This window comes from Heterocephalus glaber, unplaced genomic scaffold (assembly GCF_053883595.1).
Source record: "Heterocephalus glaber isolate CG9 unplaced genomic scaffold, H.glaber_assembly_v1.0 deba00000331, whole genome shotgun sequence".
Classification (NCBI taxonomy): domain Eukaryota; kingdom Metazoa; phylum Chordata; class Mammalia; order Rodentia; family Bathyergidae; genus Heterocephalus; species Heterocephalus glaber.
The window spans coordinates 24,041,002-24,068,923 of record NW_028258142.1 but is presented as its reverse complement, the minus strand read 5'-3'; the positions used below and the strand labels follow the sequence as shown (position 1 = coordinate 24,068,923).

The 27,922-nt window shown below is 41.4% G+C and overlaps 1 protein-coding gene across 3 annotated transcripts in view; it reads right to left on the bottom strand.

Moving 5' to 3' along the window:
- The window catches only part of Atp8b1 (ATPase phospholipid transporting 8B1), a 133,192-nt gene that overhangs the window by 87,584 nt on the left and 17,686 nt on the right, over positions 1 to 27,922 (bottom strand). The window contains exon 2 of one of the 3 annotated variants that reach the window (XM_087192112.1): positions 19,634 to 19,782. The exons of the other annotated variants lie outside the window; for them this stretch is intronic. The gene's annotated coding sequence lies outside the window, so the exon portion shown is untranslated. The remainder of the gene's footprint in view (positions 1 to 19,633; positions 19,783 to 27,922) is intronic. 3 annotated transcript variants of the gene reach the window in all.

Here is a 27,922-nt window from a genome sequence, read left to right as displayed (position 1 = left end):
TAGTGAGGAGGGCTTGGGTTTGATTAGCAATATGTGACCCACCTCCTCTCTAACCCCACCCTCCAGGCATGGATGGTATACAGAGAATATATAACATTTTTATATGCTGGAGTGAAGTAAAATATCAACAAAAATGTTTGAGCTTTTATCTCTTTCACATTCTCCCTTTTCCACAGACCCAGACTTTAACTCCACCCATCTGCAAAATGAAAATGACTTTCTTGAATGCAACTGAACTCAAATGATAAAATACTCCTTTAACCCTATTATCATAAAATGACTTATGATTTTATCTTATTATTACTAATACCATTATAAATACTTGTAATATTTAACATATGACTAACCTGAAAAATTCTTCCCAAATTAATCTGATTTAAGCAAATGCATACTATAGACTTTTTTTTGGTACCGGGGATCAAACTTGGGACTTTGAGTTTGTGAGGCAGGCGGTGGAATCACTGAGCTAAATCCCCGGCCCCCACACTATAGACTTCTGAGTTGAGTCAGGAAGCTCGGTCCTTTCTTCTTCTTCTTCTTCTTTTTTTTTTTGGTACCGGGGATTGAACTCGGGTCCTTGAGCTTGCACAGCAGGTGGTGAAACCACTGAGCTAAATCCCCGGGCCTCTGTCCTTTATTCTAGAAACAAGAGCCCACTGTCACTGTGCCCTGTATATCTGGGGAGGAAGCAGGCAGTATTGTCTAGAAGGGCTCCGCCTCCTTCCAACCCACCAGCTACCCACTCACACACTCATAAGTAAACCTTCAGCTGTCCATGAACACATCATGCCAGAAATACATTCTCAACAAAGAGCAAATCTAACTGACCTGAACCTGGTATTGAAACATATTAATCTTCTTGGTTTCCCAGAGCTTTTTTTAGAAAGGAAGAAAATGGAATTAAGTGTAAAAATAAAGAGAAAAGCATCAAGAATGACCAAGGGGCTTAAATAATTCACAAATTAGCCAAGTTAGGAATAAATCCAAATTGTCCACATGCTTTTACAACTGGAGAAAAGCCTTCAAATGTCACATGGATTTGAGCTTTACTTTAAATATCTGGAGCTAATTAAAACCTTTCTCAAGCATGTTTTAAAAAGCACTCCAAACAGATTGTGCATTAAATTTACATAATGTCATCTCTAAATATTTCAGAGTCATGATGCCTGCTCTCTTGACATACCCATCAACAATAAACTGAGCTACACTCAAGACCCAAAGTTGGTGTTTTGGCTAGTAACTAGGCTACCACCAAGTGCTCTCTGCTAGACCTGCTCAGCATGAGAGTCTCTGCATTCATGGCTGCCTTTCACCCCAACCCATACTCAAGAGTCCACTCCAACTCTCCTTCTTCATCAGGGAGGTCTGTCCATGAGCAATCTGTAGCTCAGAACTTGCAGTCTAAACCCTGGGCACTGCTGCACTGACACCAAGGCAGCTCGGTCTGTGTGGTTTGCATAGATCACACAAGGACTGAAATTTTCAGCATACTTGTTGCAGTCTGGATAGTAGTAGCTTGGGCTATCAGCAAGAATGGAAATGTCTTAAATGGGATTTAAATTTTGCCACCTAGATGAGATACAATTATGCTCAACATATTTGGAAATCAGAACCAGTGACTCACCAGATGCCTGTCAGCGGTCAGATGGCAATCAGTGAGATTTTCAGGTTGTCTTTAAAAACTGTCCACATCTACCATGCTGCATTATGGAAACAGCTATAGAGTAGTGGTGGCGAACCTACGGCATGGGTGCCATAGTGGATTATTTTTTATCATTGAAAGCTCTACAAGGTTTGCCATCACTGGGTAGAGTTTCACACCTGTAGTAGAAACAGGAGGAGAGGCAGTATCTGCTCTGGCCTTTCGCACTAGAGACTTCACCTTCACTCTGGCCACCCTCTGGCCACACAGAGGGACACTCATAGAGCCAAAAAGGCACCTTCACACTTTTCCAGATCCTCAGATCCCAATGTAATGGCTTTGTCATTTGCACTCAAACAACTTACTCCCCAAAGCACTCTCTACTTTCTGCTCTGTATTATGGTTGTTTTGTCTCCAACATAAAGGAGTAAATTCTAAAGGCTCAGGGCCATGTCCTATTTGTCTTATTTCCCAAGTGGGACTGCGGAAATGGTTAAGGGCATCTGTCTGAAGAGAGACAAAGATGGACATGGGGCTAAAATCCCAGCTCTACTACCTAATGCCCTATAGGACTGTGGTCAAAATATCCATACTGACCTTATTCCCTCATGTATGAAATGTACATGGTGCCTGTTTTACAGGGTCGTCAGGAATGCCCCTCCTTTGTTCTAGGGATAGAACCTGGGGCCGCACGCACACTACTGGTAGGCAAGTGCTCAGCTGCTGAGCTATATTTCCAACACCTTGTCCTTGGGAATCTTAATCTTATGTAAAACTCTTTGCCCAATGCACAGTATTTGGGACTCAGACATCTACGGAGTGAGGAATTCCAGGGTGGCATTTCATTAGAAATAAAGTGAGACATAGATGTCAGAAAATCATAATATTCCCTCTCAATAAAACTTAGTTTATTATGAACTATTGTAAGCCTGGAATAGTTGAGAACTGAAGTTTTCAAGTGAAAAACAGGGAAAGAATATAAAAGTAATGCTATTTCACAGCTTGCAAAAGGTTTTCATATACCTATAAAGAACATAATCTAAACAAGTCATTTTATTCTCTGCAACAACTCTATCACTCAGGGAAATGTCAGACACTTATAAGACCTTTAATGAAGAACTGCCAGATAAACTGGGTGTGATGGCACATGCCTGTCTCAAAAAAGAAAGAAAGAAAGAAAGAAAACCAATCAAATAAAGAATTGTGTTCAGAATCCCATGTTATATCCCAGTTCTTAGAGCTCTTAAGAAGCAGAGGAACACAAACCACCAAGTTTCATCATCCGAATCCACACCCTGCCCCTTTCTCCCTCACCATACTGTCTCCTGCCCCCATAGTGTGGACTCAGAGAACTGTGTTCATCTAAGACATCTTATTCTTCTAGATGAAAGTAACTTCAAGACCACAAGAGAGTCGAACACTAGAAAGATCCCAATTTTTTAAAAAAATCACTTTTTTTAAACCATCAAGTGAAGAGTTACAAGCAGCAACTTTCTTTTTTAATGGTACTGAGAACTGAACCTAGAGCCTAGAGCAGTGATGGCAAACCTTTTAGTTTTAAATGATAAAAAACAGCCCCTTGCAGCATGCATGCCAAAGGTTTTCCACCGCTGGCCTAGAGCCTTTGCACTGAGCCACATCCCCAGCTATTTATTTACTTATTTATTTATTTATTTACTAACTTACTTATTTTTGTTTTGAAATATTCTCAGGAAGTGACCACATTGCCCAGGCTGGGCTCAAACTTGGGACTCTTACCTAAGCCTTCCACAGTGCTGGGGTTACATGTTACCACAGCCAGCTCTAACTACTTAACATGCATATTTATGCTCTCCTCAAAGCCTGCTTAGCAAACAACTTTTCTTAGCTACATCATGATATGAAAAAGTAAAACAAAATAAATTTCAAAACCAGATTAAATGGAAGAATGCAATGGCTGAATCTGCTTTGCAATACTGCAAGGAAGAGAGGAGATAAATGGAGATGTAGATGAATCAATGCCAGCCATGCCCAAGAACAAGGGGGCACATTGTACTATTGCTTCTATTTTTGTATATTATTGAAATCTTCCTCAATTAAAACAATAAGCCAAAAATTATCTTTCATAGGAACGGATGCATTAACATATGCCACCATGGTGTGCAGGGCATGTGTATGCATCCATAATATAGGCTCTTAAGGTATTGGATGCTTTGCTCCGCCTTGGGCCTCTCTTGAGAACACAGATATTAAATAGCTCAGATGTTAAATAAGCTTTTCCATAGACAATAGGAAAACAAACACATCTGAATATTTAGTAAAGTGTAAATGTTGCAGGAACCTGTATTATAGTATAAGCTAAGGCCATTCCATCTGTATGGCACCTGAAGAGATGTATTTGCTCTTTTGACCAGCAGGAATTTTTAGCATTGCTTGCTTTTTGTGCATCATGGGTTATTTTTTCCTATTTCATTGTTTATCCCTGCATGTTTGCAGTACTGTTTTCACCCTTTATCACATTTAAATCTTCCCAACATATGAGTAAATTATCCCCAATGCCCCCATTTCAAAGATGAGCAAACTAAAGCTAAGAAAGAGTACATAATTTGCTCAAAGTCACACAGCTGGTTGCCACAGAGCTGGTGCAGGAACAAAACCCAAGGTCATTTCCCAAGGTTATTTCACTGTGCCATGGTACAGCATTCCTTGTGACCATTCTAGCTACGTGGCAAAGAATGCAGCACCCAGAAAACTGCGTGGACACAGGAAAAATTGAATATCACTATTCCTCAGTTTAACATCTCTAAAATGGGTAAAATAATAAATAGTGATTGCCTTTTGTGGCTACTGTGAGGATGAAAAGATCTGATATACAAGGAGCTCATGGTATAGAACTTGACCCCAGGAAAGGTACAATAAATATTAGCTGTTGATAGTCTTCCATGAGAGGCTCCAACATGAGGAGGAAAAAAACATGCCGCCCAGCTGACACTTCAGAACAGCTAAGTAGTTACTACAGCCCTTGCAGGGCCTCAAATTTACCTTCATTTGTTGAATCATTGATAGCCAGGGGAATACCTAGCTCATAACCTACGTGCTCAGGCTGCAGGAAAATGTCACCCTAGTAGTGAAAGAGACATTAAATATTTTACTCCGGCAGCTGTTCAGGACAAAGCAGCCTGTGGTGTATCCATTACCACCTTTTTCAGATCTCTTGAAACGTGTCACAAACCCCAAACTGTGGAATTTAAAATATAAACCAATCATCTCATAGTCAGTATCTTTGCATAATGAATACATGTGGGACTTTTCAGAAAGAGAAAGTGTTATTTTTCAGAAATAGAAACTCTACATCTGACACCTCTGCCACAAAATATGGTATATATCTTGCCAACAAGAGACACACTACACCGGCCAGACAAAAATAGTCTTGGGTTGTTTATCAACAATGTGTAATTGTAAATTAGAGAACCCACGGCTGAATGTGTTTATATATTCACATATTACAGTCTCACTGGAACTGCTTTATGAAACTATTCTTTTGCCAACATCTTATTTAAATAGTAACATTCATGCATTGTATAACCACACTGGCATTTGGGGAGGGAGAGATTATAAGGAGACTAAGTCTTCTAGGTTTGTATTTTTTTCCAACCAAGATTTTTAAAAATCCTAGGTAAAATGTCCTATGGTTTGGTAATTTGACACCCACTGCTTAATCAAGTTATTTCTTGATTATTTGAATGTTTAATGATTGATTTATTCATTATCTGTAGATCCCAGGCATCTCTCTCCTGGTCAGCTGCTTGGCTGCACCTGTTTACACAGGCAAGCTCCCAAAGGGAGTTTTTAACTCCTAACTGCTTTCAAAATGGTCAGTAGTAGCCAGTATTTTAACCATTTTCAGGCCCCATATTCTGTTTGGAGTCACAGTAGTGCTGTTCTAATTCTACCCAATCCCCAACTATAACAAAACAATAGCAAATACTGCCAGGGACAGACAGCCACAGAGGCCCCCCAGGCACTGGGTCACCCAGCTCTGTGCTCAGCTGGGTGGCCTTGTGTGGTCTTCTCAATGTGGCACTTGGGGTTACAGAAATTACCTGCAGCTGTGCAATGCTAAGATCACCAACAGGACTGCTTAACTTTTAATTTATTGTATTTTAAAGATCTGTTGATTTTGCAAAACAAAAACCATCCAGATTTCCAAATTTTCTTAAATTGGTAATGTGGTGATACCTGGGCAAGACAACCATCCCAAGAACCGGGTGGGGTCTACCTCATGAGTGTCCATGGGCTCCCCAGCTGTCATGGTCCCAGCCAGCCTGAATCTGCCCCATCCCTTGTAGGTATTTGAACTTGGGGTCCCTCGGCCAAATATCATTACCATTCCCAATTTAAAGATAAGGAAACTGAGGCTTAGAGGAAGTTAAGTAATTTTTCCGTATCACACAAAGAGTAATAAGCTGGAATTGCGATCAAGCTCTGTTTCACCTCAAGTTGTTATTTTTAACCTCCATGCTTTGTTTACTTGGTTGTCCCCCTTTTTTTGTGAGGGAACAAACAAGCATACAGGACAGAAGAGACACACACTAGTAATTTTCAAGACCACTGTCTGTAAAAGAGAAGGTATCCTCTAAAGTTAACTACTATAGGGCAGTGGTGGTGAACCTATGGCACATGTGCCGCAGTGGGTTGTTTGTATCACTGAAAGCTCTAAAAGGTTCACCATCACTGCTTTGGGGGTTCCAAATTAGAATATCTAAGAAACCACAAACTGCTGTCACTTCTTACAAAAATGAAAGCATAGAAATATTTGCAACCACAGACCATCTCCACCTTAGGGAACCTTTTTCAAAAATGTGCCACTTACCTGGATCATCCGGTAACATTTTTTCCCTTTTGTTTTCTTTGTACACTCTCCTGTGTGCGTATGCACGCACTCAGAAATTACACACAGACACAGAGCTTTGTACTGTCTGCACTGGCTCATGCAGTCCTCCCAAAACACTCTCCCCCTGCCTGAACTATCTGCACATAGTTTACATCATGCTCCTTTACCCTTAAATACTTCCTGGTAGTCTCTTACCATCTTTCACATAACCACAGTATATGACAATTATCAACTTTAAACCATTCAACATCAACACTAACATTAATAGTTACCTAATATTCCTACTTTGCAACGGACCCAGTAATGTCATTTATGGTATTATTTTTCTTCAAGCCCAGGATCTGTCTATAATCAGTTGTTTCTTAATTGGCCACCCTTTAATTTGACACATTTTCACAACCTTTTCATCAAAATCATTTTATAACTCTGACATTTTTTGAAGACTACAACACCTTGCTCCTCCTTTTTAATTTTGTTTTAAAGACCAGATCAGTATGCTGTCTCCTGACTGAACTCAGGTTACAGGATCTCCCTGGAACACCATACAGGTGATGCTGGCCCTTCTCAGTGTGTCACAGCTGCAACCAACGCCGTCCCCTGCCCCTTGCTGATGATTTCACTTCGATCACACAATCAAGGTGTTGCCTGGTTTCTCCACTTTGTTTGTTGAACTTGCAACTTTGGGGGTCACACTTGAAGACAATGCAAACGTCCTGCTCCACATCACAATTTGCCCCTGGAAATGGTATTCATTCCTGAGTCAGCCAGATCTGATGTTTACTACTCAGAAAGGCTCAGAAAGGATGATTTCGCAGCCCCAGCAGCCCCTCCACATTCATCAGTCAGCTTGGGGAGTCCACTGTAAGCACCATCTCTCTTCTTCCCATTCATTTATCTAGTGATTCATGTTATCAGTGTGAAGGTATGAGTTCCTCCTTTCCCCAGTGGTTTGCAATTCCTTACTGTCATTACTATTCAAACTGTCTCAGGCTTGGCTAGTGGGAGTCCTTTAAGCTGACACTTGTGTCGCCTGACACCTATCATTCTTTGAGCAATTCCATACTTTGGGACAGCAGTAAGACAATCCAGTCTCTGCCATTTCTCTAGGGACCCCAGGTTCCTTTTCATGATATTAGAGACCACCATCTGGGCGGCAGATGTGCTTATTGCTACTGGCAGGCCTTTGCTGATGGACAGAATGAAGTTGGATATAAAATCATGTGCATATGTGCGTGCACACACACACATTAGGGAATCTTTATGCATGTATATATTTCATGTATATATTTGCAAGTATATTTATGCATGTATACATTTCAGAAGTGAGTCCAGAGCTATACTTCTAATTCCAACTGATCCCACCACGTCCTTTGTCCTCCCATTTTACATCTGTATGTTTCTTCTTTCTCAGTGAGAATGCTGGATCCTTAAAACAATCATCATTTGATTATAAAATGGGTCTAAAACTGTTTCAGAGTTGCTTTGCTCCTATCACTACATAAATAGTTCAGGATTTCATTGTAATTCTCCTTTGTCACCCAACCTCATCCAAGGCTGAATGTATCTAATATATACATATTATATGTATATATTAGATATATATCTTAGATTTTCTGCCTTTCTGCTTTCATTGAAATTATGGCATTCATTTAAAATACAATCAAATTCTGATATTCATTTAAAATACAATTAAATTTTATTTTACCTTGAAATTTAAGGTCCTCCATTTCCTATATTTATTGCTATTTATTTTTTAATGTGGAATAATAAGATGCCCCCAGGAGCCAAAACTATGTAAAAAGATACAGACTGTGATCCTCTTCACATAACTCCTTCTCATTTTGCCACCTGATAACTGCTGGTAAATGATTTACACTGCTGTATTCTTATCTTTCCTTTTTCTTTTAAAAAAGACAAGCACAAGTTGTGCACAGTAGTGTATGCCTACAATCCAGAGGCTGAGGCAAGAGGATCAGAAGTTCAAGGCCAGCCTCCCAAGCATAAGGTCTTGAGTTTGATTCCTGATACCAAAAAAAAAAAAAAGTTCAAGGTCAGCCTGGACAACTTAGTGAGACCCTGTATCAAAAAAACAAAAGCCAAAAAGGGCTGGCTCAGTGGTAGAGTGCCCTTGGATTCCATCCCCAATAATCCCCCCACCAAAAAGTTTCTTTTCCTTATGTTTTCTTCTTTCTTTTCCTAAGTGGAACATTTATGCTTGTTTGGTTTTATTCTCTCTCTCTCTCTCTCTCTCTCTCTCTCTCTCTCTCTCTCATCCTGGAAATCACTAGATGTCAATTTTCAGACAACTGTTTACAAGTAGAAAATACACATCTGTCTACATTACTTCCTTGGAAAACTTTTTAAAAGAAATCCACAGATTCCACCATGTTTTGCTTCCTTCCTTCCTCTGTTCTCAAGTCTCCATGTCTTTAAAGCCCAGTCTTCTTTTTTTTTTGGTACCAGGGATCGAACTCTGATCCTTGCGCTTGCAAGGCAGGCGGCAGAACCACTGAGCTAAATCCCTGGCCCAAAGTCCAGTCTTCTTTAAGGACTCAACCCGGCTAATATATTACGACCATTAGTTTATTAACATCCAACCAAGACAGCTATGACTTACCAAGGTACTTCCCTGGGAACATTTCAATCTAACATAGTGGTGTGATATGATATATGATATGATATGATATGATATGATATGATATGACGTGATATGATACGATGATAGCCACTGAGTAAATATTCACTCACTCTCAGGGAATAAAACAGTAAGATTGCTTTGTGAACTTTTGATCCTTAACAGATTATCTGGCAATCCCCGCCCAGTGGTCGTAAAAGGAACAAGGTTGGGGAGGCAGTTAGATGATTCAGAACAACCCATTGCCACAACTGGGAAGCTCACTCTAAGACCTGTCCTTTGCAAGACAGCTGCTGCTGAGGCTCAGTTGTCCTGACTGGTGTTGCTCTATGCTTTCCCTTCTCCACCGTGGAGGTGACCTACTAGGAGCTCCCTCACTTCGTCACCAATACCCAGGTTCAAGGCACCAGGAAGAGGCTATCACTCCAAACCCATGCACACCCACAAGGAGGGATTGGTGCCATGGTATCTGTATTTTCCAAGTTGGTGAATCTCTCCTACATATAAAAGTCAGGGAAAAAGAAATGACTTAAAAGTGACTCTGCCCAATAGTGTATTTTTTTTGTTTCCTGTGTTGTTTCAGAAGTGCTGGGAATTTGGGAATCAAACCAGGACCTCGCACATGACAGGCAAGCACTCTACTACTGAGCTATACCTTCAGTCTTTTTTATTTTAAGACAAGTTCTCAATAAGTTGCCCAGGTTAGTCTTGCACTTACAATCTTCATGCCTCGGCCTCCAGAGTAGCTGGACTTACAGGCATGGACCACTGTGCCTATCTCTACAGTGGTTTTGATTAACCTCAGAAATAAAAGTGGAGGGAAGTCACAAATTAATTCAGTGTAATAATAACATGATTAGCCACATCTTAAGGGGATTAGCATTTCATACACACATTTGCTCTGGGATAATACTTGGACTGATGAGATATCTGAGTGACTTCTGACTCAGTACCTGTCTTAGTTACTTTGATTGCTGCTAAGACAAAATATTCGACACCTAAAGTTAAAGGAAGAAAAGTTTATTTGGCTCCCAGTTGGTAGAGGTTTCAGTCCATAGTTAGCTGGCTCCAAGGTAGAGTGGCACATGGCAGAGGGGCGTCACAGAGGAGAAACTGTTCATGGAGGGCAGAAGCTAGCAAAACCAGGCAAGCAAGGGATGACCCCAGGTCTTTCTGCTCCTTCTATCTTATCCTGGCTACCCTGTGGATAGCACTCACACTCTTAATCCTAGTGCCCTTGAGCCTAGTAATATACCATGAATCAATTCCAGCACCACACATTCTAGATTCAGCCACCTATCACCACGTGAGGCTTTGGGGAGACAGCTAGACACAAGCCATAATAGTACCTGCCCTCAGACTGGTAGTGGGAAAAGTCCTGATCCTAATATCCTGCTCCCTGGGAACAGGGGCTGTCAGCTCCAGAGATGCCTGAGGATCCTCCTCCCATGACAGCCTGTTCTCCGCTTTGCCTTCCTCAAACCAAACACTAGCTTCCCTTGAGGGATATATTAGCCAGTGGTTTGCTCAAGAGTAATGAATCCCAGAGTTTCACTTTGCCCTCCTGCTTCCAACAAGAAATATGACTGTCCTATACCTTCTTCTTGGTTCCCATAACCTCCTCAATGGAAGTTCATTGGAGTCCTCATAAATATTTCTTAAACTTAATAGGAAGTATAAATGTTAGGTACAAAATTGTTACTTGCTATTTGCTAATAATGTAATTTTTTACCATATTAAAATCTGAAGTGGAAAACATTATGAGTTACAAAATCAAACACATATATATATTTCTTTTTTTCCAGATAGGGTTTTGCTATGTAGTTCAGGCTGGCCTTGAACTCTCAGTGATCCTCCTGCCTCAGTCACCTATGTACTGGAATTACAGGTATGTGCCACCACGTCTTGGCATAATCATCCTTTTGGAACAGTAAATTGAAAATATTCTCTGTGTGGTTTTTGCAGTTCATTTGACTCTATGAAACTCAATATTTTAAATAGTTCTAGAAATATGAAAATGGGAAAGAATGTTAACATTTTTTTTCTTTTTCAAGGTCACCTAGATCAAGCACTCCAGACCCTTTTAAGACAAGAAAATATGACTTTCCTATGCCCCCCTCTTGGTTCACTACAATCTCCTGTTCTGTAAAATCAGAACTCAGAAAGTTCAAAAATTATTCTTAAAAAAGAGAAATATAACTTGCAAAAATAGATATAATGCACATACACAAACTCTGTACTTAATGGATTCTAATGTATTCTAGAGAAAGCAATTTAAAAGGACCAGTGGTCTAACTGGAATAGCATGTTCTAGAAGCAGCAATCACTGTGCACCTTTGTTGCTAAAAGTGGAAGAAATCATAAGAATATCTTCACCACTGTAGCTGGGCCGCCTACTGAAAAAGGATTTCTCAGACCAAGAGAAAGCCATGGACCAGTCTCGCCAAAGAGGCATGTGGAACCTTGTGGGATTGGGGATGGTGGACAGGTGCTGCATGTGCCCTGGGGAACTCTCAGATCCAAATGCAGGGCCCTTGCAAGGTCCAGGAGGTGGTGCAGTGTGGGGAGGGACCATACTCTAGTGTGGCCTGACCCCCGCGGCCTACGACCTGAGCCAGGGCACACCATGAGCTGTGCTCGGGCTATCATTGGCCAGTTGGATCTTTGACTGGATCAGAGCTTTGAAAATGTGACCACACCTCAGGATCCCTACCATAGTATACTGTTAAGCCTGTCTCCACACTTCAGAACATGGCTGAAGTCCCTCTGTCCCTCAGTTTCCCAATTCCATGAGTTTTGGTTTTTGTTTTGTTTTGCTTTACTTTTTTCTTTTACTTTTTTTTTTCTAGATAAACAGATTTTTTGGGTAGTTTGGGATTTATAAAAAATTTGAGCAAGAGCCAAGCATGGTAGGTCACACTTGTGATCCTAGCTACTGAAACACTGAGGCCGGAGAACTGCAAGTACAAGGCCATGGGCAACTTAGTGAGACCCTGTCTCAAAATAAACAATAAAAAAAGGATTGGGAATGTAGCTCAGAGGTAGAGCACCCCTGGGTTCAATCCCCAGTACCAGGAAAAAACGAGACCAGGAAGTACAGAGAACTTCCATATGCTCCTCAGCCCCCTGCCTTAGTGTCCCCTATTAACACCTTGCATTAGTTCAGGACATTTGTTACAACTGAAATGTCACTAACTATAAAGTCCATAATTTACATTAGTGTTCATTCTAGGTTTTGTATAGTCTACAGAGTTTGACAAATATGTAAAAATGCATGCGTTTCTCAATAAAGAGTATACTTTAGAGTTAAGTCTTGCTCTTGAGAGTGGAATCTCAAGAGAGGAGGTGGCTGCTAACACCTGTGATTCCCAAGCTAGGACAAACAAAAGGGGCTTGCAATGCACAGTGGTGCGTGTGGGGAGACGCCAGAAATGCAGACATCTATTTTTTCACTATTTCACTGTTTTTGGTGTCTTTTCCCTGTTAAAGTGCTAAACCAATAAGTATTCTCTGATGATGTAATGTGCTTCCAAGTGATAAGTCACAGGTTCTGTGGCTTAATAGCTTTAGACTGATTTTTTAAAAATCTGAGAGATGGCAGCCAGATATTGATAGAGATTACTTCTCTTGATCCAAAGATCTGAAGGTTCTACAAAAGTCAGGAGGTTAAAAATAATGAGAATCTGAGTGAGGAAAAGGAAGGTTCTTAAACATGCATGTTTACATAGTTATCTAGTTATTTCTTTAGCAGAAATTCTAAGAATATAACAGGTGTCAAAAACTGTTCTCTGAAAAGAGTTCCGTTTCTACGAATTATGCCTGGAGCTAGTTGTAACATTTCAACATTTACATTTTTTTCAAATTACAAACAAACATTTTCAATTTGTTACAACCAAATGAGACTAACTGGAATGAATACTATTGATTTTATTTCTTTCAATACAGCAACTTACCATACAATAGGTACTCAGTATATTTTCACTGATTAAAGAAATACATTTAAGCAAGTTTGGAAACTTTCTCAGACATTATCTTTATATTAACTTTTCTCTTTCTACTACTCAAATGTTAAAAAATAAAAAATAATTGCTGGTGTGGAAAAGCTGAATCTCTCGGGATTGCTGGTAAGAATATAAAATGGTGCAGTGACTGTGGGAAACAGCATAACAGTTCCTCAATGTAAATATAGAATTATTGTATCATTTTGCAATCCTACTTCTGGGTATATACACAAATCACTGAAAACGGGGGTTTCAGCAGATGTTTGTATAACTACAGCACTTCATAGAAGTGCTAGTCATGATAATCAAAAGGTATAAGCAACCCATATGTCCATCTGATGAACCGAAAAGCAAAATGTGGGATACACAACGAAATATCATTTAGTCTTACAAGGGAAATTTTTATACATGCTACAATATAAGCCTTGAAGACATTGTATTAAGTCAAGCCGGTCACAAAAGAACAAATATTGCATGATTCTACTTCCAGGAGGTCCCTAGAGCAGCCAAAGTCATAGAGACAGGAAACAGCATGGGGACTGCGAGGGCATGGTGAAGGGACAGGGGAGCAGGCTTTTCTTTCTCTCTCTTTTTTTTTTCTTTGCAGAACAAAGGACTGAATACAGGCCCTTTGTACTGAGCTACATCCCAGCCCCCAGCCCCTTTATAAATTCTGAGACAGGATCTTGCTAAATCGCTAAGTTACCCAGCCTGGGCTTAAACTTGAGATCCTCTTGCCTCCGTCTCTCAGAGTACTGGGACTACTGCTACCACCACGTCTGGATAGGGGAGCTGTTTGTTTGTTTGTTTGTTTGTTTATTTTGAGACGGGCTTTCACTGTGTAGCTCAGGGTGGCCTTGAACTCATTATGTAGTCTAGGCTGGCTTGGGGATCCTCCTGCCTCAGCCTCTCAAGTACTAGGATTATAGGCATGTGCCACCAGGGGAGCTGTTTAATGAATAAGCAGAGTTTCAATGTGGGAAAATAAAGCCATTCTGGAGATGGATGGTGGTGACCAAACATCAGAAATACCTAACACCGATGTACAATATAAATATACTTAATGGTCAATTTTATGTTATGCATTTGTTACTATAATAATTTTGAAAAGTATTCAGCTGTTCTTTATCACTTCTGGAGAAAAGGGATGAGATTAAAATTAATTTCAGCTATAAATATTCTTTCCCTCCTTTTTTACCTTCCTTCTTTTGTTTCCTATGGTTTTCCCTTCTTTCCTTCCCAAAATGTTTGTGACAGCAAATAGGAAATACCCATAATAAAACAATTAATAAAATGTCAATATCAGAAAAGCACAATTTAGAACAGGACATCACAATCCAAGGTAATATAACAATAATAAAAAACTTCCAGATGGAACCGTTGCCCAGAGAATAACTGAGGTTTGTGGTCTGGGTGTGTTCTTGGGCAACACCTCTGAGCCAGGCCGTGTGCTTGAGGCAGCAAATAGGAGGTCATGGTCCTGGGCTTCCTGGGGATCAGGGCTCAGGGCTCACCCAAGTGGTTCTCAGACTTTTCCATGCATCAGAACCTGGGGGGGCTTGTTAAATGCAAGGTGCCAGACTCCCAGCCAGAACTTCTGATCCAGGAGCTGGGGGCTGGGGCTGAGAATGTGCATTTCTGGCAAGCTTCTAGGCAATGCTACTGCTGCTGGGCCAAGGGCCACCCTTTGAGAAGCTCTGTGTAGGGCCAGGGGCCTGTAGATAAATAAGCAATTTCAACCCAGGGTGGTAGGTGCTAAAAGAGGGGTGCACTTTGGGATGCACAGCAGTGGAGTACTCATCTGTGCTGGGAGGAGTCAGGAAATCCCAGTAGAGGTGCCACAGGAATTGGGCTCTTAGTGGGACTCACAGGATGTGTGGCAGTAAGCCAGAGGAGGGAAAGGGCCAGGGCATTCCAGCCCCGGCACAGTGTTTGCAAAGGTCTACAGGTGAGGCGGATACCACCTGTTCTTGGACCTGAGAGTCTAAGTCAGGAAGTTGAAGGTGATTGGGGAAAGTGTTTAGTAATGGAGTGAGAGGTGGGTGGGGTAGATCATAAAGGGTGTTAAAGCAGCTAGAGTTTACCCTTAGGGCTATAGGAGCCAGTCTGAGCCAGGCTCTTGGCATTACAGGATTGGCGCTCTCAGAGCTCAGGCTGCCCAACAGCTTGCTGGAAAAGCTCAGGTCTGGCACATGCACAGCCAGCAAATTGGGAAAATGCCAGTGCCTCGGCTCTGTCTAATTCTACACTCATTTCCAGATAGACGCTTGAGGTCCTCAGGAAGCCTCCTGATGTCCCAGTTACACAGTTTCAGGTGACAGCTGTCCCAGGTAACTGTTCTGTCCAATATGGTAGCCACTAGCCACATGAAGCTATTCGAATGTAATTAGCCAAATTGAGGTCAAAGGCAGTTCCTTGGTTACACTTGTCACACCCCAAGTGCGCAAGACACATGCAGCTAGTGGCTCTCTACAAAACATTCCCATCGTCACAGAAAGCCTCAGTGGGCCTCTCTAGCCCAGGAGATACAAATAGGCACTCAGTAGGGTTGTGTCTAAGACACACCAGGCATCTTTGTTTTACTATATTAAACCAGGAAGCAACTGGATTTGAGCCTGCATTCATGAAAAACCTTCTAAATTGATAAGAAAAAAAATCTACACACATACACAACAGTGTACTACTCTGGCATAAAGATAATCTTGAGACATTTGTAGGAAAATGGATGCATCTTAAGACCACAGTGTTAAGTGGAATAAACCAGACACACAAGACTAAATAGCACACGGTTTCTCTTACATGAGAAACAAAAAGTACAAATAAGAGCAAAATAAGAGAGATAATAGGAAGTAAGGAGATGGATGTTTCTCAAAGGGGAAGAGGATCAAGAGATGAAAGGAAAGGAGGTAAAGGGGACGAAAAAGGAATTAAAAGGTATTACGTATGTGCGCCAACGCCACCCAAGGAATGTAAACATTATGTATAGCAAACATGTGCTAACAGAAAAGTAAAAAAATCTACAGAGTAAAGAGCTAGATGACAATTCTTTAACATATATAGTAAGCTACAAATATCTTAGACACCACTTTTATAAGAGATACAGGAATAGTTTTTCAAGCCACTAACAAGAATCTTAGAGTGACACTTATTCTCCAAAGCCATTCCTAAATGCTAAAAATATTTAGCCACAGGAATTGAGGGAGGAAAAATATACCCCAGATTAAAATTCTAAAAGGTGGCTTTTACTGCTTATGTGCCAACAAAGCTAAGCTCTTAAAGCTTTCTCTATTGTGTATTTTACCTACCTAAGTCAGTATGCAGGATTCAAAACATTACATTTGCTAATCCTTACTCTAAGTTCTAAATATAAAAGGCAAATTCATAACACATCCCACGCCAAGGATAGAAGTGGAAGTTGATGCAAGGAGGAAATGAGCTGTGCTGTAAAGTGAAACACACCCAGGAGAAAGGTTTAACCCTTGGGCTGAACATACCAGCGAGCATTGTAAGCAGTAACAAAGCCAACTGAGCAAAAATGAGTGAGGACTTCTGTAATTAGTGACTCAGAGATGGACTTACTTCCAAAGATGGTCCCACAGCTGCTGGGGCAGGAATTGAGGAGCCCAGAATAGAAAGGGCCCGCCCTCAGCTTCCAGGAAGAATCTGTTGGGCAGGTTCCCAGTGAGTGGCATGAGTTCTCCCAGGCTGGCTGGGTACTCTGGTCCTGATGCTAATGGACAGGTGGCTTTGGGAAGCACAGCCTCCTTTTTCCAGTCTTCTGGCCCAGGCAGGTTAAGGGAAAACTTATCTCAGAAAGAAAGAAGAGCTCAGTGTTTGCATTGCTCCAGATCACTAGCCGACAGGCAGAGCCCAGCCACTACCCCCAGAGCCATACATCCTGGCTCCCGGGACTGCTCGCTCCTTGGGGCCCATCTCTTCCTGCATTTGTCCTCCCAGGAGACCAAGAGCTAATCTGGCCCTTCCTTCATTCTACCCACTTCAGCAGATCCCAAGGTCATGGCAACAACCTCTAGATGAAAACAAGCCATCAGGCTCAGTGTGAAAAGAGAAAGAACAGAAAAGAAAAAGACAGTCAGGCAGGGGTAACTTAGCATTGCTTCTTCATGAGGGAGGTAGACTTTCATTCCTCTCAAGAAGAGTCTAGATTTTGTGCTGGTTGCTATACATGGGAAAATTAAGATGGTAAATTTTTCTCTCAACATTACCTCATAAAATCAACAGAGCTATTTCTTTGGGAGTCAAACTATACATATAAGGCATGTTAGACTCCCTCTGACATTGAGATGGTGTTTTTAAGAACAATATTGTCTACCTCTCTCAGCACTGGCCTTACTGCACAATTCCTTGACTTCCTGATACTTCAATTCATCTTTGCTAAATTCCAGAATGACATGGGATTACCAAGTTTCCCTTACTTGAGCTTCCAAAATCAGGCCAAGGGAGTTATTTTTAGGCAAGTGCACTTCAAAAGTCAATTGCAGTTTCCTTTCTGATAAGCAGTGTACCTGCCCAGCCTAATGATTCACTCCTCCACACCAGGCATCAGTAGGGTGTACAGGGGTGGGGTGTAAATCTTACTGTAAATCCTGACCTTGGAAAACAATGAGGTGATCAGAATGCATTAAGTGTCCAAAGATTGGGGTAGTATCAAACAGGATAAATTAGTTCTCAGTGACTCAAGGGGCACACTTAGTAGCACTGTTGAAACAACCAGAGAAAAAAATCACATTCCCAAGAGAGTACAGCAAAGGCAAAGAAACTCAAGAGAAACACCTGTGAGGAAAGCAATGGGCTACACTTTTAGCCCAGGGACAAAGTAGCCTGGGCTTAGAGTACTAGTTCCCACCACAAAACGGTGGTAAAAATGGTAAGCAACATGCTGATATTCAGCAAGTGTGTTTATATTCCAAAGAAGTATGCTTTGGTTCAACTGAACCTACTCAATACATAAAATCCTCCCTATTGATAGGATCTAGCTCAGTGGTGGATCATTGACCTACCATGTGGGAGGCCATGGGTTCAATCCCCAGAACCAGAAAAAGCAAAGCAAAACAAAATTCTCACTAAAAACTAAAACACAAACCCAAGACAAAAAGAAACTAAAAAAAACAACAAAAAAAGAAGACAACCCTCCCTAAGCTTTCTGAGGTCAAACCTATAATTTTGCTATGTACATCGGTGCTTTACAAGAAGTAAGATTAATCCTAAGGAATGAGCTCCCTGAAATGTAAAATTCTGCCACTCTACTAAACACAGTATTAGTTACGCATAAAGATATAAAGCATAGATAAACATAAAGTATCTAGAGATAAGTAGAAAAAGGATAAAGTATATATAGTACATTAAGTATATAAAGATAAATATATAAGATAGAAAGTATATAAAGTATATACCAGTACCATGCATACAGTATCCAAAGATAAATGTATAAAGCATATATAGTATGTAAAGTATACTGTATAAGTTTATGAAATAGCTACAGATCAGCACATATAGACAAATAAAATGCCACTCCCCTCACACGCATGCCCTGCAGTCACAACAGGAACACCGGCAAGCACATGCCTGATACCTGGTGCAGGATGGAGAATGTACAGGTGAGCACGGCCAGGGGCACCACACTACCAGGGGAACAAAGCGGGAGGCATAGCAGGGGAGGTGCAGGCCGGACCAGGTCTAGAGGCAGGGAGCAAGAGGAGAAAGGCTTTCAGAGGGAACCCTGGGAGCAAGGTGGCAGCAAAGAACACACAGAATTAGCTCAGTTGCCGCAGTGTAGTAGGGGGGATGAGGAAGACAGTGGTTGGAAAAGGAGACTGTGACACTGACCGAGAGCAAGGCTGGGAAGGCGTTGCTGGTTAGAGGAGTTTGGAAGTCGTGTGTCAAGCAGGTGAGACCATCAAAGGGGTCCCCATACCAAACAAATGTCTCTGGACCACAGGACCATACTTAGCTGCTGGTGGGCAACATGGCTCCGGTCCCTCTGCAGTGTAAGCCCGAGCAGAGCCAGAGAGGAGTCTGGCCCACAGAAGTATTTATCTGTACTGCGATGGAAAAGTAACCGGGCCAAGCCAGGCATCGTGGTGCACACCTGTAATCCTGACACTGAGGGAGGCTGAGACAGGAGGATCACAAGCTCAAGGCCTGCCTGGGCAACTTAGTAAGATCCTGTCTCAAAATAAAAAATAACAAGGGCCAGGGGGCAAAGCTCAGTGTGAAGGCCTCAGGTTCAATTTCCAGCATCAAGGGGGTGGGGGAAGTAACAGGGACAGTGAAGACACAGAGCGGGGAAACAGGGCTGAGAAGATGCCCCAGCACCATTAAGGTCGGTGCCCAGAAGCGCCCAGGTGTAACAGCACAAGTGAAAGAAACAGCCCCATCCAGGGATTGTCTGTGCAAAGAGCTTGGGCCTTCCCAAACAGGAACCGTCCTAATCAGATGTGTTTGGAAATGTGACTCCTCACCTGAGACTCCAGGAAGGAACAGTGTTACTCTCTGGCCAAGACAAGACTCCTGCAAGTTCCCATGGTCCTCTGCAGACAGAGAGGAAGGGCCAAAGACACTCAGGCCAGAGCAGCAGCATTTCACAATTCTTTTAATCAGGGCAAGGGATCTGGGAGAGAAAACATGGAGAACAAGGCAGCTTCTAGTGTGAGTAACTACCACTCTGCCCTCAGCTGAGCTGCCAATCCTCAAGTTTCTTTCTCACTGAGATAGTAGTTTGGCACCAGTGTTCTTTGTGTGCTGAACGGTTCATAAAGAGGAGGGTGGTTCCCCTGAGTGTTTCTACATTACTACAGCTAAGTTAAAAAATTCGTTTCTAACCAAAACAGAGCTGCTGACTTCCCCGGCTGACCTCACTCTTCTCCCAGGCTCCCCCAGGCCAGCAAAGGGGAGCTTTGCTCCCAGACCCCAGACCCTTTCATTCTAAAGTCAGCACAGAAGTGGAGTGGCTTCTCTTAGAAGGCAATGCGGATCCATTTTATTTACTCCTCAGCTCAAAGCCCTGCCTGCTGGGCACACTGGCAGATGTCTACACTCCCAGCACTTGGAGGCTAAGGTAGAAGGATAGCAAGTTTGAGCTTGGCCTGGGAAACTTTGCAACTTAGTGAGGCTGTGTCTCAAATTAAAAAATAAAAAGGGCTGGGGTGTAGCTCAGTGGTTAAGTGCCCTGGGTTCAATCCCTGTCTGTCACAGGTTCTCATTTCTGTCAGGGTGAACCCCAAACCTACCTGTTGCCTTTCCCTTGGTCTCTACCACTTTCCCTCCCTCTGTTCCAGCTACACAGCCCCTCTTTGGTCCTGGCAGCCTCTGGCATGGTGCCCCTCCCAGTGTTGTGCAGGCACTGTCCCTGTGCCCATCTTCCCATTGCTGTCCCACCTTACCTTAAATGTCACCTCCTTAGGAGATCTGCCCAATTACCATCACATTCAAACTGTACAACCCTTACCTTGCAGGGCACTTCCTGCAGCACTTCTAACAGACTAAATGCATTGATTATCTGTCTCTTCCCCCTAGAATGTGCACTCACGGAGGCAGGGGTTTTGGTTCCGTCGTTTAGGTGTTTCCCCTGAGCCGAAAGCAGAGCCTGAGACACAGAAGTATCCTACGGCCATTTGTTGAGTGAACAAAAGTCACCTTAATAAGGCCTCCTGCAGTCCTCTCTATACAAAACAGCCCTCACGCCTGCCCCGAGTTATTTTTGCCATTGCATTTACCATCAACATGTGACAAACGTTAACACTACGTGTTAGTGTGTTTGTTCTAGCTACATGAGAATGTAAGTGCCACAAGGGCAGGTACTTTAGGAGTTTGTCTCATTTTCCCTTGGCTGCTTTCACAATACCTAGGAGTGCCTGGCACATAGTAGGTACTCAAATATTTGGAGAGGAGGGAAGAAGGGAGGGAGAGATGAAGGGAGGGATTTTCACCCCACATTATCAAGGTCACAGATGAGTGGCTCCAAGCAAAGAAACATTAATTGGTTCTACTTAGAAACTCTGTCAGAGAGCAGTGAAATAATTAAGCAATTATTTAAAATCTATCCACTCCTGGGTTGCTCTAGTCAAAAGAAACTGTCTGGTAATTGTGCCAGGATACACAGTAGATGGAAGACTGAATCCCAATTATTTGTAAGCTGCTCTCTTCTACACTGTTTTTGAACAATAAATAAATAAGGATTGGCCAACTTAGCAGTTGGCATAGCAAAGCAGGTGAGTACACTTTAATACCCTCAATTCAATCGAAAGCTGGTATTCACATTAAGAAAACAAAGCTGACATCTATGTTAAGCCAAGGGCTGGTCAGTGACTCTTTGGCCTCCGCTGTGACTTGTTTGTCATGCTACATAAAATTTTAAGGTTAATGACTGTAATACGAGTATCATCTCTAATTCCTAAATCACCTGTCTTCTGAGACATTTATTAGCTTCATTTACCATTTGAATTAGGCTCCACCATTCTTGAGAGTTGTTTTAATTATCTGGTTTAATCACCTTCACTTTGTAAAAAGTGAAACCCAGTCACAAATAGGGTAAGATGTGCAGCAAGGGTCTCTGGGCTAGCCGTGGAAGGGGTTAATTCTGGGTCTGGCAGCCTGGGGCACCCCAACATGAGGAACAACACTCACCCAGATCTGGCCATTGGGATAATAGAAATAAAGCACAACAGCAAGCCCTCCACTTTCCTCATCTGGACACATTCCCCAGCTAGCACAGACTCATTTTAGATCCTTAGAGGTGACCCAGAGCAAATCACACAAAGCACTGCCATTTGGGGCTAGAGATGTAACTGAGTGGTAGAGCGCTTGCCTAGCATGCATAAGCCCTGGGTTCAATCCTCAGCACTGGAAAAATGACAACAAGACAATGAAATTTTCACAATACAAAGGTTTCTTAAGGAAAAGTTGGCCAGAAAATATCAAGAGAAAAGGATGAAACAACTGTCTGGGACACTTTCCAATACTATTTTCACTCCCCCACCAAAGGTCAACAACCACGTCATTGTGGAAGTTGCTCAAAAGCAAGGCACCTGGATGTGTCTGCCCAAAAGCAAGGGGTGGGAGGACCAGGCAGCTTCTCTAAGTCTCACTTCAGACCTATGATTATGCCACCATGTTCCCCAAATATGAGACCTAGACAAAAAATAATCAGCCTTGACAAGTAGAGATAAAAAATGCCAGCCCCAATTACCCTATCCTTGCCTTACCTGCCTTACAGAGAAGCCACTGAGTAAGAAAATGGTGACACCAGGTAAAGGGTATGTGTTATCTTTCTCTCAAAGATTTTCCAGCTACTCCTCAAGTTAAATTCTTACCTATTAAATTGTGAGCAGACTCTAATGGCGGAAATTACTTAACATTTCAATCTGTTTTGTATCTGCCAGACTCCTGATGCAGGCAATTGGTAGGCAAATTCCACTGCCATTTATTTTAAAGGGCAAGAGAAATAGGTATGTATACATTTGTAAATGTAAATACTGTCTCTAGAAGGTGAACCAATGAACTAACAATGGGTGGGAACTTTAGGAAATGGAACTGAATATCTAGGGCAAAAGAAGGCAAGAAAACGTACCTTACACTTCACACTCTTTGGTGCCTTTTGATGGTTCTACCATTTGCATATATTGCTTATTCAAAAAAGGAACTAAAAAAATGAAATAATATGCAGGAAAAAAACTACAGTCTGGAAACTATTTTTGTTGGAGCCTTTCCTTCATCCAGAAATGACAAGGGTGATGGTTCCACGTGTTAACTTACTAGTGATTACTGACAACTGAAGAGATCCCTAAAGGCAGGTGGCATTTTAGGTATGCCTTGAATATTTGTCCTTGTATTAGTTATCTATAGCTGCCTACAAAGCGCCACGAGATTTAGCAAGTATTTATTATCTCAGTTTTGGTGGCTCAGGAATCCAAGCATGGCTCAGGATTCCTACAAGGCTACAATCAAGGTGTCGGCCAGGCACATCATCTGAAAGTTCACTCAGGAAAGATCCAGTTCCAAGCTCACTCTCAGGGCTGTTGGCAGGATTCAGTTGCTTGGGGGTGCTGGCTGGAGGCCACCCTTGGTTTTGTGCCACATGCATCTCTCCATACAGCAGATCCAATATGGCTCTGGCTTCTCTCAGAGCAATGCAGACAGCCACAGAACTCAAGCCAGTGGGACATAGCCTCTTCTGGTCTCCCAGCCTCTGAAGTATCATCCCATTACTGTGGCCATATTCTCTACATTAAAAAGGACTCACTGAGTCTAACCTCCAATCAGTAGGATATTATCCAGAAACAGAAGCCACTAAAGTACACTTAAGCAGATACTTTGGCAAGGTCCATATCTGGTCCAAAGTAATCTGAGGAGGTTTTTATGGAACAATCCTAAAAGACCTAGCTGGAAAATGAAATGCAGAGAGAAATTACGCAAGAATTGTAAGATGCTTTAGCACAGCCCAAATTTGGTCAAAAGCAGTATGAGAAGGCTTTTATGGAACAAGCAAAAAAAGTCTTACAGTAAAATGAAAACCAGAGAGAAATTACTTCACTCAAATGGTATCAGGAGATTTTGTGGATAGGGGTGAAGGCTGCCAGAGAGACAAACATAAAATGCAAAATTAACTTTTAAAACCTGGGGTTGTTATCAGCTATGGACTGATGTTTGCTTTTTTATTTTAGTAACACTGAACACAATGTTTCTATCTTACTTAAGGGATGGCTAATTTTCAATTCCTAACTTGTGTAACAAAAGATTCTCTTTCTGCTAGATCTATATATTATAAATACAAATGCAAGAGGTCCAAACACTGACTAAAGCCTGTGTTTCTAATTCTTTTAACATACTGGTTATCATAATTTTCAAATTCCACAAGTCTGTAAGTGTAAAATTGATTTAGAAGATCTCAATAAATATAGATATTTTAAAAAATCTTAAGATGGAAAAAGTAACCCAAACATCTTTTTAAAAATCTTTTACTCACTTGAGTAAATCCTTGAAAAGATAAAAATATACTCAATTTATAAATTTTTAAAGGTCCTTTTAAAATGAAAATGAATAACTTGACAATTACTCTAAACATAGCTGAAGGTTTGAGAGGATTAACTCAGTTTGGAACAAAGAAACCATTTCGCTGGCTCCCGAGCCCTCTGCACAGCTGTGAGGAACATCCTGTTGTATGTTTACATACATATTCACGCTCTGGGAATTGGACAATTAAAACTATGATGGGCTGGCTTCCAAATGGGGGTGGGTGGACAGGCGGGGGAGAGCAAGAGAGAGAGAAGGTTTCTGGGAAGATGGAAGGAAGATGTGTCACAAGGACTTGGCAGTCAGGATTCTCTGGAGATTGCCTGTTCTACTAAGGCCAGAGAGCTTTTGATCAAACCCCTCAAAATATACTTGCTTGATCCTTACATTCTGCAACCCTCAAAATACCTTCATTGGCTTTAACTAAAGGGGTTCACTGATGTGAATAATATTATATGTGATTTGTGAAAAATGTATTCATTCCGTGGACAGCTTCAGCCTAACAGAGGGAACACATGGTTCCACATTTCTTTGTCTCTTTCATTTCCCAACACCTCCTTGCCCTAACCCATTAGGAAATGACTTCTAAGTGGTCAAGAGTTCGGTCTCAATAGCCACGTCATGATTTTACATGATTTGTATAGAAGGCAACTTCCTTGTCTCTACAATGTGTGCCTGATGGATGCAGCCTGTCCAATGCTGGCTGCTCAATCTAGGCTGGTTTGGGTCAGCCAACTGCTTGCAATTCATAAAATCAGGGTTGAAGACCATTCATACAACCACTATTGATCAGATAAGAGTAATCTCTAAGAAGACCAAAAAGCAGGCCTCAAGTACTGAGTCATCTGCTTCAAAATCACTTCAGAACTTCAGAAACACAAAGGATAGGACATAGGAATTTCTACTTTTTCAAAGGCTCCCTGAAGTGATCTCAAGGCCCAGTAGTCAGGGTTGAGTTCCTCATCTAGGTTAGGTATGATTATTAAATCTTTGTTCTTACAAATAGAGGGGCTACTTGGATCGTATCTTCATTCTTGAGCCCATTTCATTCATTTGGAGGGTTCTGTCAAACTACCAAGTAGTTAAAAATAATAGACCAGACCCACCTATTTTAGAGCTATCATGGTTGTTAGGGAAAAATCTCCAAATTTATTATTTTTACAAGATGAATCCAGAGCTCAGAAAGGTTGGGGCGGGGCGGGGGGGAGAGTGCTGAATCTGTGTTTGGTCTCCCTGTGCCTCAATGTCCCCATCTGTAAAGTGGAAATGAATGTATTAATTCATCAGTTATTGAAGGTCTTTGTCATCAGCAAATCACTACATAGTTGTGAGCTACGAAGTAAAGTGACTTAAGGCCAGCTACAACTGACATGTTGCAGGATCCAAGCCGAAGAATCTACTCATTTATTTCTATCATTTCCCCCACAGGCTCATAATGGGTATTTCTTTAAGCCCAAGAACATTTTTGATACACAAAATGTCATCCTATAAAAGACTTCCACATCATCTGCCTTTCCAAGCAGTCTGTCTTGACCAAACCCTCGAATGGCCCTAGGTGTATCCCCCGGGTGATTAATCAGGATCTCTGGGTGGAGAATTCAGGTGGCAACATTGCTGATGCTCTTCAAGTGATCCTAAATGTACAGCCAAATCGAAGATTTCCTTCTTGACAAGTTAAGAATGAATGGCACAGTCACACACAGAAAATTCCTCAGCCACCTGTAGTGTGTGGATCTTAAAGAAGGCTCCAGATAATGTAAAATCCATGTGCTTAACTATAATTTTAAGAAAAGGTATACTATCTAGAATATATATAGATCTCAAAAAAATCAGACCCTCCAAACATAAAGACCCGATTCAAAAATGGGCATCTGAAATGAACAGACATTTCTCAGACAAAGAAGTAAAAGCAGCAAATAAATATATGAAAAAATGTTCAACATCACTGGTTATTCGAGAGATGCAGATGAGAACAACCCTGAGATTCCACCTCACCCCAGAAAGAATGGCTGCTATCAAGAAATCATTCAATAACAAATGCTGGAGGGGATGTGGGGAGAAAGGAACCCTTCTCCATTGTTGGTGGGAGTGCAGGCTGGTGCAACCACTGTGGAAATCAGTATGGAGATACCTCAAAGAACTAGGCTTAGAGGTCCCATTTGACCCAGCTATTCCCCTGCTGGGTATCTTCCCAAAAGAATGAAAAGAATCATACCACAGCGATATATGTGCATCCGTGTTTATAGCGACACAGTTTGTAATAGGTAAAGCTTGGAAACAGCCCAAGTGCCCATCAAATGGAAAATGGCTAAAGAAGATGTGGTTTTTAAAAATAAAATGGAGTACTACTCAGCCATAAAAAATGAGAAACTAGAGACATTTATAGCTAAATGGATGCACATTGAGGCCATCCTCAAGTGAAATAAATAGGACACACATGTGTAAATACTGAATAGTTTCTCTGGTGTGAGAAACTGAAAGTGTAAACAAAGATTAAAATGATTAAAACAAATAACTGATAATTTGAAATAGGAAGAAAAGGTTCAAAGGGGTAGGGGTGGCAGGAGGGGAAGGGGAGAGATCAGAGTTACAGGCTGGAATCTGGAAAGAATCCATATACAGATTGTGTTTAAAACTATAGGAAGAGATGTAGATAGAGACTAGGCTGGAGCTCATCAGTGGGTTGGGAAGGAAGAGGCACTGAGATCAAAGGAGAGAAGGCTGTGTTTCCAGAAGAAGCACATACAACTATGTACAGTACACAGTACTCCATAGTGTGATAAATGACTGTTACTGTTTTAGGTACTTATCATAACCTGCTGTGCTTTTCATCCTTTAGAGCATAATCCTACTTATGTAAAAGAGTTTACTGTAAAACAGTGTGCTGCTATGCCAATGGTAGCCTCAAGTATCTCGTGTTTAACTGTGTATTTGGATAATATCAAGGGGCCATCACAGATGATTGACGTATACCTTCTCAGTTTGCATTTAGAAGTTGGCACTCTGCATGGTACTTTGCAATACACATGGATGAAACTGCCTAATAACATATTTCTCAGATTATATTTCCATCATGTGTCACATGACTGTATTGAAATTTAAATTTAAAAAGTTTGGCCTATGTGGAGTCTACTAGCTAATTAGGATTTTTTTCCCGACCACTATTTGTTCAATATTAGTTTTGAAAACCTTTCTAAAACAAATCACATCCTTTGATGTCTTGTTAATGTTTGAGATGTTTTTTTAAATTATATGGAAAAATGTTTAAGTACTTTTCAGTTTTGCTTTGGTTGAGTTCTATTATATTTGAATATTATTGTAGTTTTTTTCCCTTGCATTGCTTTTCTTTGAAAATTTTTAATTTTTGTATACATGTGTGTTTAGCGAATGATAATAAAGTTTAAAAAAAGAAGAAGAGAAAGGATTCACTTTCCAAATGAAGACCAGCTTAGACTAATTCTATTTTGTCTTTTCTGAAGATGTAGGGGCTGGCGGGAGGCAGGAAGGTGTCCAGAAGTTTAAGTGACAGAGAACACACCATCCAGGCAAAATTACTCTATCAAAAACTACAACAGAGGTAATACGAAGATCACAGGAGGAAGAGGGCACCTGGCAAATGCAAGTGTGGATAAAATAATATTGAGGTGGCTGACGTTTAACAAAAGCATCAACACGCTTACTGTGGTTGTTTGACACTGATGACCTGCACATGGAGGAACAGGACATGTGTGATTTAACCT